A 10,672-nucleotide genomic window follows, 5' to 3' on the forward strand; every position below is an offset into this window, starting at 1 on the left:
CAGGAATGAGAGAGCAGGATGATAATACACAAAGATCATTAAAGGCATTCATGGGATCCATTAACAAATTGCTGAAGGAAGTCAGGGAGACCACCAAGGGAATGCTGAATGGAACAAAACAGAAGGAATGGGAGTCCAAGGAAACCATAACCAACAACTAAGTGATTTGAGAATAAACACTGAACACAAAATTAAGGAAGTAAAGAAGTTCATACAAGATCTAAAACAAAGCTTCAACAAAGAATTTGAAGCCATCAAAGCTGACCAATTAGAAGGAAAAGAAATACAAAACAAAGTAGGATCGAATCTCGGGGATTGAAGACAGCCTAGATATTGTAGAAAAGGAACATACCAAGACAAGAACTATCCAAGACAAGTCCAAGAAATATGATAGATCAATCCAACACTTGGAAGACACCATCAGAAGGTCTAATCTAAGGATAATGTGTGTAGAGGAGCACCTAGAAACAGAAGTTAATGGTCTAGGAAATTTGTTTAACAGGATCCTAGCAGAGAACTTCCCAAACATGCAAAAAGATATGCCTATTCAGATACAAGAAGCTTTTAGAACTCCAAATAGACCAGACCAGAATAGGACATCCCACCGTCACATTATAATCCACACAGGATCAACTCAGACCAAGGAAAAGATCCTTAAAGCTGTCAAGGAGAAAAGATTCATCATCTATAAAGTGAAACCAATTAGAATCACCTCAGATTTCTCAGCAGAGACAATCAAAGCAAGAAGAGCCTGGAATGGTGTATGCCAAGCCCCCAAAACAAACAACAATCAACCAAGAATACTGTACACAACTAAACTCTGCTCATAACTGAAGGCCAAATAAGAAACTTCCATAGCAAAGAAAAATTGAAACAATACATCTCCACCAAACCAGCCCTAGAAAAGATTCTTAAAGATGTCCTACACATGGGGCTGGGAAGGTGGGTCAGTGGTAGAGCGCTTGCCTTGCATGCCTGAGGCAATGAGTTCGATTCCTCAGCACCACATAAGCAAAAAGAAAAAAGCCGGAAGTGGCACTGTTGCTCAAATGGTGGAGTGCTAGCCTTGAGCTGAAGAGCTGAGGGACAGCACTCAGGCCAAGAGTTCAGGCCCCACGACTGGACCCAAAATAAAAAAAAAAAAATGTCCTACATATAGAAAACCAACAAGACCACAACAAAGGCCAAGAAACTGCACCCAAACTGAGAATCCAAGAACCATAGGAAGAACCCAGTTTTCGCAACCCCCAAGAAGGTGGATAACATGGCAGGAACTCCCAAATACCTCTCAGTCCTATCTCTTAACATTAACGGACTTAACTCACCAATTAAGTGACGTTGCATTAAAAAACAAGATCTTTCTATCTGCTGCCTTCAGGAATCACATCTTGCCCGTAAAAACAAAAAAATTTTCAATGTTAAAGGCTGGAACAAAATCTACCAAGCAATCGGCCCCCATAAATAGGCGGGATTTGCAAACCTAATATCAGATAAAATAGACTTCAAATTAAAATGGGTGAGAAGAGATAAAGAAGGTCGCTACATACTAATTAAGGGATCTCTCCTTCAGGAGGATATTACAATTCTAAATATCTATTCGCCAAACAATGGAGCACCCAAACTTATCCAAGAAACACTACTTTCCCTCAAATCCCACATAGATCCAAAGACATTAATTGTTGGGGATTTTAACACACCACTCTCCCCACTAGATAGATCAAATTGGCAAAAACTCAACAGAGAAACTGCAGATTTAAACAGCTGCATAGATCAACTAGATTTAGCAGACATCTACCGAATATTTCACCCAGCAGGATCAGAATACACGTTTTTCTCAGCACTACATGGAACATTTTCTAAAATAGACCACATTTTAGGCCACAAAGCAAACTTGTCCAAATTCAGAAACATTGAAGTTATACCTTGCATTCTCTCTGACCACAAGGGAATAAAATTAGAATTCAACACCAAAAGCCACCAAAGAAAGTCCGGTAACACATGGAGGCTGAACAACACACTGCTTCATCACGAGTGGTCATGGAAGAGATTAGAAAGGAAATTCAAATGTTCATGCTATTCAACAAATATGAGCACACAAATTACCAGCTCCTCTGGGACACAACAAAGGCAATACTCAGAGGCAAATTTATAGCTCTGAGCTCCCACATCAACAAATTGGAGAGATATGAAACCAACAATTTAATGACACATCCAAATCTCCTTGAAAAAGAGCAGAAAGATAAACCCCAATCCAGTAGACGGAAAGAAATAATTTAAATTAAATCAGAATTAAATGAATTAGAACCCAAAAAACTATAGAAAGAATCAACAAGAGTTGGTTCTTCGAAAAAATTAACAAAGTCGAAGACCCTTAGCAAATCTTATCAGAAAAAGAAGAGAACACACCCAAATAAATACACTCAAAGATGAGAATGGAAACATCAACATGGAAAAAAACAAGATTCAGAACATTTTAAGGGAATATTTCTCAAAAATTTATGCTAATAAGTTTGAGAACTTGGCAGAAACGGACCATTCCGTAGCAAATATTGACATGCCAAAACATCTTAACAGGCCTATATCAAGCATTGAAATAAAACAGCAATAAGAGTCCTCCTAGCTAAGAAAAGTCCAGGACCACATGGTTTTACAGGGAAATTCTACAAGGCCTTCAAAGCAGAGCTCTCACCAATACTCCTCCAACTCTAACATGAAACTGTAAGAAAAAGTTCACTACAGAACACATTCTATGAAGCCATCATAACCCTCATTCCAAAACCAGGGAGGGACTCATCAAAGAAAGAGAACTGTAGACCCATTACTTTGATGAACATTGATGCAAAACTTCTCAACAAAATTTTAGCCAAAAGACTTCAACAATTTATCCAAAAAATCATATACCATGATCAAACAGGATTCATTTCAGGGAAGCAAAGCTGCTTCAATATACGCAAATCAATTAATATTATTCATCACATCAACAGGAGCAAGGATAAGAACCACATGGTTATCTCAATAGATGGAGAAAATGCATTCGACAAGATCCAACACCCCTTTATGATGAAGGTTTTGGAAAAATTAGGAATCCATGGAACATTCCTCAATACAATAAAGGCTGTATATGACAAACCTTCAGTCAGCATTATACTTAATGGTGAAAAACTAAAGCCTTTTCCTCTTAACTCAGGAGCAAGACAAGGATGTCCACTCTCTCCACTTCTCTTCAATCTAGTATTAGAATGCCTAGCTACAGCAATAAGACAAGAGGCAAACATAAAGTGGATCCAAATAGGGAAAGAAGAAATAAAACTCTCGCTTTTTGCAGAACACATGATCTTGTATTTAAAGAATCCCGTATACTCCACTCCCAAATTTCTCAAGCTGATTCAAAATTTTGGCAAAGTAGCAGGGTATAAAATTAACCCCCCAAAATCAACGGGTTTTCTGTATGCCAACAATGATAAACGTGTGGCTGAAATTAGGAATGTAACTCCATTTGTAATAGCCCCTCAAAAAATGAAATACCTAGGAATTAACATAAAAAAGAAGTGAAGGACCTCTATGATGAAAACTATAAAATCTTGGAAAAGGAAATCAAAACAGACTTAGAAAATGGCAAAACCTCCCATTGCTCCTGGATTGGAAATATTAACATCGTGAAAATGGCAATACTTCCCAAGGCTATCTACAAATTCAATGCGATACCTACCAAAATTCCATCCTCCTTCTTTAAGGAAATAGAAGAGGCAATCCAAAAATTCATATGGAACAATAAAAGACCCCGAATAGCAAAAACGCTCCTCAACGGAAAGAACTCTGCTGCTGGAATATCAATACCAAATTTTAAACTCTACTATAAAGCCATAATAATCAAAACAGCTTGGTACTGGCATAAGAACAGACCTCAGGACCAATGGAATAGAATTGAAACCCAGAAATGAACCTACAGACCAATAGCCATCTAATCTTTGATAACGGAGCTAAAACAATAGAATGGAAGAAAGACAGCCTCTTCAGTAAATGGTGCTGGCAAAATTGGTTAACTACTTGTAGAAAACTAAAGCTAGATCCTTATATATCACCCTGCACCAGAATCAACTCCAAATGGATCAAAGGCCTCGGAGTTAAAGCAGACACTCTGAAAACATTACAGGATGGAATAGGAGAAACCCTAAGTCTCCTTGACTCAGGCTGAAATTTTCTGAATAGAGACCCGGAAACACAACAAATCAAAGAAAGGTTGGACAAATGGGATTGCATGAAGTTGCAGAGCTTCTGCATGGCAAAGGACATAGCTAGCAAGATCAATAGAAAGCCCAGGGATTGGGAGAAGATCTTCACTAGCCCTACAATGAACAAGAGTCTCATAGCTAAAATATACTTGGAACACAAAAAAATAAATCACCCAACAACAAATCCTCAAAGAAACAACTGCCCAATAAATAAGTGGACTAAAGAATCAAAGAAAAACTTCTCTGAAGTAGAAAGAAGGATGGCCAATAGACACATGAAGAAATGCTCAACTGCCCTAGCCATAAAAGAAATGCAAATCAAAAACAACATTGAGATTCCACCTCATCCCAGTAAGAATGGCTATAATCAAAAACTCTAACAACAGCAGATGCTGGAGGGGATGTGGACAGAAGGCAACCTAACTTCATTGTTGGTGTGAGTGTAAACTTGCTCAACCACTTTGGAAAGCAGTATGGAGATTCCTGAAAAGACTTCACATAGAGCTCCCCTATGACCCAGTAATCCCAACATTGGCATTTACCCAAATGTTTCCAAACCAGACCACACTAAATCTACCAGCATAACTATGTTTATTGCAGCATTATTTACCATAGCTAAGATATAGAACCAACCCAGATGTCCCTCAGTATATGAATGTATCAAGAAAATGTGGTATATATACACAATGGAATTCTATGCCTCCATCAGAAAGAATGACATTTCCACATTTGTTAGGAAATGGAAAGGCTTGGAAAAAAATATATTAAGTGAAGAAGCCAAGCCCAAAGAAACCTAGGTCCCATGGTTTCCCTTATTTGCAATATCTAGTATATGTATGAGTCAAGCAGAAAAGGTCAGATAATGTGATGTTAGGAAAATGAACCCTTAGATATGTATTTAAATGCTTTTATTTTCTTTCATGAATTTGTTTCTAAGTATTTGTAAGATTATTTCTTTGTTGCTTTGTATGTCCCCCCCACAGTATAACCCCTGCTTTCCTACATTTGATGTCGGTATAATTTGTGGAGGAGATGGGGATACAAGTCGTTTAAGGATACAGGTGGACCCATTGCAACTATGAGAAGTACAAGTTGTCATGTCGAGCACGAACTTTACAACTTTCGTGGGGGTGGGAAGATTGGGTGGGGGACAGAAGGAAGCTGGGAAGGGATGTGAAGTTAAACAAAAAAGGAGGCTGCAATGCTTGATAAGAAATGTACTCATTATCTTGCCCATGTATTTGTAACCACTCTGTACAGTATGTTCACAAAAAATAAAAATTAAAATAAAAAATGGTTATCAAACAAAATGTGAGTTGCAAAAACCTACAAAATATAAATGTAAAAATTCATGACAATGGATCTTAAAGGTTTCCAAAAAATTGACATGGAAAGCATTAGTGGCTAAAGAAAAGCAACAATAAACTAATATCAACTGATAACCTCTCTTAACTCTATGAAATTAGTGAAAACATATCCAACAGATAGAGGGCACATATTTGTTAATGCTACAGTGTTAATTCTACAATGATCCTGAATCTTAAGTACTTTTATATCTTGTCATTCTGTATAAATTTTTCCTGAACAGGATATTTCTATAAAGAACACATGTAAATTAATAGTCAATAGGAGGAGCAAATGAATTAAGCTCCTCTTTAGTATCTAAGAAAAAAGAAAAAGAAAACTCAATAGTATGACCATAATATAAATAGATGACACAAAATATAGTAATGCATTTGTGGAGAAATTGATATACTCCACATAGCAGAATGATTTGTGTAACACTGCAGTCATTTTAGCAAGCAAGTTTTCAAGTCTTCAAAAGGTCAAAGAGAATTGTATATGTTCTAGCCATTACACTTCTATGTATGTATTAAGGAGAAGTAAAAATCTTTTATGGATCAGGAATTTAGTTCATTGACAGTGCACTTGGACAGTATGAGTGAAAACCTTTAAATAATTCCCCAAAACAAATTTTGAAAAGAACCCTATAGAAGATGTATGCAGGACAAATTCCTGTAACTCAATTTTATATCTATTTTAATATCTGTTCTAAAATTTAAGGTATTTCTATTTGAAGAAATGCAAGTTTGTTAAAATTAGGCTTGGAAAACCTGTGATTGTCTAATTCACTTCCAAAGCACTAAAATGTATACAGTAAAAGGAGATAATATATTGCATGTGAATTTCATGTCAGCAAAAAAATAAAACTATAGTTAAAAATTCTTCACACACTGGGGCTGGGAGGGTGGCTCAGTGGTAAAGCGCTTGCTTTGCATGCCAGAGGCCCTGGGTTCTATTCCTCAGCACCACATAAGCAAAAAGAAAAAGCCGGAAGTGGCACTGTGGCTCAAATGGTAGAGCGCTAGCCTTGAGCTGAAGAGATGAGGGACAGCGCCCAGGCCCAGAGTTCAGGCCCCACGACCAAACTCAAAAAAAAAAATCTTCACAAAAAATGCAAAACACCTAAAAAGATGTTTTTGGTGTTGGCTAAAAATTCTTTGTAAACTACAGCTTCTAAAACAAAGATGTGATTTCTCTTTATTTTGAGTTTTTTTGTCTGTTTTTTGAGTTTATGTAGAGATAACCCAATCAAAAAATGTATGTGATAACTGGAATATCTAGGAATTATACATCACTTATATGTAATTGACAAACTTTTCTGGAAGAAACTTTTAGCAAATGATAGAAAACACAAATCTATGCATCTGCATTTTATGATAGCCATATGTTACTCGCTCAATCCAATTGCTTTTCTCTACTTTTCTAGAAAAAGGTATTCTCACGGGCTGGGAAAGTGGCTCTGTGTTAGAGTGCTTGCCTTGCATGCTCGAGGCCCTGGGTTCGATTTCTCAGCACCACATAAGCAAAAAGAAAAAAGCCGGAAGTGGCGCTGTGGCTCAAGTGGTAGAGTGCTTACCTGGAGCTGAAGAGCTGAGGGACAGCGCCCAGGTCCAGAGTTCAGGCCCCACGACTGGACCCTCCCCCCCCAAAAAAGGTATTCTCAGGATGAGTCAATAACGTGAAAACAAACAAAATACACAATAATGTTGATTTATTTGTGACAAAAACAAATGAAATAAAACAATTCCACTTAAGCAACTCCATTATTAGTATCTATGAAGATGATCCTGAATGCCAACATCCATTGCATTTTTGGAATTTTAATTTCTACAAACATATGAAAATTAGAATAAGAAAACGAATATAGTCTTAGAGCAAACCAGCCTTGGAATAATTTTCTTAATTGTTTTGAAATTACAAAAGAATTAATACCATTAAAATTATCCTTTCCTGTGGAAATCATTTAAAAATGTTTATCTCTTATAATTCAAACACCAAGCAAGAGTAATTTTACAGAATAATTACAAATATCATTTTATTACTATCGTAAAATAGAATAAAACACAGTCCCAATATATTATCATTATTCTTAATTTCGAATCATTACCTAAATATCTTAAACAATCTAAATAGTCATGTCTTTATCATAGACGTAAATATTCCATACTTTTTACCTAACATTTTCCATGGGCATGTATTCATGTTTCTAAGACATGTTCACAGCAGGTAGAAGATGCTTCTGTGAAATTAATGTGATATATATTGTTGTTGTTCTTGATGTTGTTTGCAAGGTTAGGCATTGTCCCTAAGGAATTTTGTTATCAAAGCCAGCACTCTACAACTTGAGGCATAGAGCTAATTCCTGTTTTTAGTGGTTAATTGGAGATAAGAATCTAACATGTACTTTACTCTCTGGGCTAGTTTCGAACACATTTCTAAGACCTCATTACCCAGAATAGCTCAAATTATAGGTGTGAGTCACTGGCCCTTGGTTTAATGTATTTTTTTTAATTTTAATTGTGTTTCAAGATTTTTATTTCACTATAATGTACATCGTTCTACACATAAATTTCGATATATGTATATATTTCTGATGACAAATAATCTCTAAAAATGTATGTCTTTCTACATATAATATATATATATAAGAATATATTTCTGAAGACAGACTCCCTCTAAAACTTTTTATGCTACTACTTTTTTACCTTTTTATTTCAAAGATATACAATCTATTTTTCCAAAAGTTTCCTAGAATAAAATAACTAATATTTCAATAGAATGTAGCGTTTATTACTTTTAAGGGAATTTAAGATGTACACATGATATTGTAGTAATATTTATAGTATTTTACTTGAAATAATTCTGTTCAAACTCTTAAATATTTGTGTGTAGTGCTGGGGAGAGAGGAAGTTAATTCAAAATGGATAGGAATTTGCAATACTTCAAAAATCCATTCTATAGTTTGTTATAAGCACATAGTCAAGCAATCAGTTACAGTATAGTGTTTTTTTTGTTTCTTTGTTCAAAATTTTAATATGGTTGCATGCACAGTGGTAACATTAAAATTATTAATCAAAAGACAAGTGATCGCAAATCATAGATACATATCAGAGTTTCAATAGTTAGCACTTATGATGCTAATGATAATTTTGCTGAGGATGATGATGACCACAGTGTACCCTGACAATGACAATATTGTGATTGAAAAGGAAAAAATTTTACACATTTTTGAAGCTATATTTCCCACATTGAATATATAGTAATAAATAGCGTTGGATTACATACAATAAGAATAACAAGAGGAGAATTTCAATATCAAGAGACACATAAACAGTAGATACAGTAAAAACCCTAATGTTATTCCTGCAGTCTCTCTAATGTATATACACTTTTCTTGGTGGTATTATTTTCTTATAAATTTTGATGGACTAAAATGTCAGCTTAATGAGATTACTTCAAAAACATTCTCATAGAGATAATATTCAATAACCAACGTTTCCAATGATATATTAAGGGTATGTTCTTCAATAAATCTGACAAAACATGACACTATTTACATAGTACCATTATTTACATAGTATCTGTAGTTACCTTAAAAGAACATAGACTTTGGAGCCAGTAGGTGAAATTTATTTTTATTTTTGCAGGAAACAATTTGTGACTTTATATCAACAAACTTAATTTGACTCTTTCTTTACTTGTTAGGTAGGGTGGAAAATATAATGACTCTTAACTTTTCTTTTTTCTTGCTCTAGAAGTCAACACATATATTCTTCATTATTTCTGGTAGATTACAACCATTTATAGATGAGAAATGTAAGGCCAACAGTCAATGTAGTGAGTAAATAATGATACTAGAATTTGTGTCTGAGCTCTTCACTCTGTGTACTTACAAAGAGAGTAATTTGGTGATGGAGAGAACCAATATGAAAAGACTATGTGGAAAAAGCATACTTTGGAAATGGTTGTTTTAGGACTAGGTGACAGTATTGAGTAAAAGAAACAGGCTGGTGTCAGGGGCATAAAAATTAGTATATTGAAATCATTTGAATGGGGGCTGGGAAGGTGGCTCAGTGGTAGAGCGCTTGCCTTGCATGCATGAGGCCTTGGGTTTGATTTCTCAACACCACATAAGCAGAGAAAAAAAAGCTGGAAGTGGTGCTGTGGCTCAAGTGGTAGAGTGCTAGTCTTGAGCTGAAGAACTGAGGGACAGCGCCCACGCCCAAAGTTCAGGCCCCACGACCGGACCCACCCAAAAAAATAGAAATCATTTGAGGGACAGAAACTGAGAAAATCTTGATCATTCATCTTATCTAATGGGAGGGAGTAGAAGGGAAAGAATAAATCTAATGTGCTTCCACACGTTTGGCTTGCAACTGTGTTAGTGCTACTCTTAGTTATAAGGACCACAGGTGGAAATGATGGATTTAGGGGAAAATATCTGATAGTTCTAAAGTTTACATGCAAAGATGGGTCTGTTTATACATCATCAAAATATCCACGACCATGAATATGAAAAAGAGTAATAAAATTGAGGGCATTATTGAAGGGAAAAGGAAAAGGAAAGTTCTGACACAGGTGTGAGCAATGTGGACACCACTGTAGACAAGATTGGAAGAAAGAGATAAATAAGGAAATAAAAAAGTAATAAACACAGATTTATAGAAGTAAAGGAAGGAATTTGCAAGAAGTTATTGAAAAATATGCTATTTAGATTTGAAAAGTAAAAGGACATAGACAAGTTCAATAAGAACATTGTTTTGGTGAAAGTCATATTGATAAAATTTTGGGATATGAATATGAAGCCATAAAATTCTGGATCCGTAAATTCAACAGATCTTTTTGATTTTAAATGTTGGGAACCAATGCTTTTCTCCTTACCTTAGAAGAATTATACAGATATAACTGTCATGAACTTTACTTAGAGGCATTCTGTCAATATTTTTAAAGACTTCGTTTAGTCAGGAGTTTATAGATTGAACTACAGCACAGAAAAGCCTAATTTGTCCTACAGTTCCAATGTGTGGCCCATGTATCCACATCAGTTTGGGATTATATTGAAATATCTTTAGATATGTTTGGATGTCTTATCAGCC

Source organism: Dipodomys spectabilis, unplaced genomic scaffold, assembly GCF_019054845.1.
Source record: "Dipodomys spectabilis isolate Male_0828 unplaced genomic scaffold, ASM1905484v1 ptg000351l, whole genome shotgun sequence".
NCBI classification, from domain to species: domain Eukaryota; kingdom Metazoa; phylum Chordata; class Mammalia; order Rodentia; family Heteromyidae; genus Dipodomys; species Dipodomys spectabilis.